We start from the raw sequence: 1,230 nt of genomic DNA on the forward strand, positions 1-1,230 counted from the left end.
CACAGCAACCTCCAACTCCTGGGCTCAAGAGAGTCTCCTGCCTCTGCCTCCCAAGTAGCTGGGACCACAGGCGCCTGCCACAACGCCAGGCTATTTTTTGTTTGCAGCCGTCATCGTTTGGCGCCCTGGATTCGAACCTGCCACCTTAGGTGTATGTGGCTGGTACCTTAGCCACTTGAGCCAGCCTACACCTGGCTTCTATTGCAATGGCTGTTCCATATTGATTTCCTTATCAAAAGGTCACTGGGACATACCCTTGTTCTCTCCTGAACATGCTTTCAAATTTTTTTAAATATAGATAGCCTGAGAATTATCCACATTTTAAGTGCTGCTTCTCTCTCTCTCTGTCTCTTTCTCTCTCTTTTTTTTTTTTAGAGACAGAGTCTTACTTTGTTGCCCTTGATAGAGTGCTATGGCATCACAACTCACAGCAACCTCCAGCTCTTGGGCTTAGGCAATTAGGCTTAGGATTAGCTCTTGCCTCAGCCTGCCGAATAGCTGGGACTACAGGCGCCTGCCACAACGCCCAGCTATTTTTTGTTGCAGTTTGGCCAAGGCCGGGTTCAAACCTGCTACCCTCAATATATGGGGATGGTTGCCCTACTCACTGAGCCCCAAGGTGCTGCCCATCTCTCTTTTTTGGGGACATAATCACAGCTCATTGCAACCTCAAACTCCTAGGTTTAAGCGATCCTCCTGCCTCTGCCTCTGAAATAGTTGGGTCCACCTGGCTAATTTCTTTTATTTTTAGTAGCGATAGAATGTTACTGTGTTGCCCAAGCTAATCTTGAACTCCTGGCCTCAAAAAATCCTCCTGCCTCAGCCTCCTCAAGTGCTGTAATTGAATGTGTGAATGACCGCACCCAGCCTGCTTCTCTTTTGGTTAACAATTTCATCTTTAAGTAATTTCTGTCTCCTTGCATTTTAGTATGAGCACTCAAGAGAAGCCAAGCCATGCCCTCAGCACTTTGCTTAGAAATTTCCTCAGCCAAACATCCAGTTACACTGCTCGCAAATTCTACCTTACACAAAACACTAAAACATGAACATAATTTAACCAAGTTCTTTGCCACTTTATAACAAGAATTACCATTCTTCCATTGTTCAATAACACGTCGCTTGTTTCCTTCCGAGATGTTATCAGAATGACCTTTATTGTCCATATTTCTACCAATATTCTGTTCGCAACCACTTAGATATTTGCTATGACAGTTGTGGCTCTGGCTCGGC

This window comes from Otolemur garnettii, unplaced genomic scaffold (genome assembly GCF_000181295.1).
Source record: "Otolemur garnettii isolate 467f Iridium unplaced genomic scaffold, OtoGar3 scaffold00111, whole genome shotgun sequence".
Classification (NCBI taxonomy): Eukaryota; Metazoa; Chordata; class Mammalia; order Primates; family Galagidae; genus Otolemur; species Otolemur garnettii.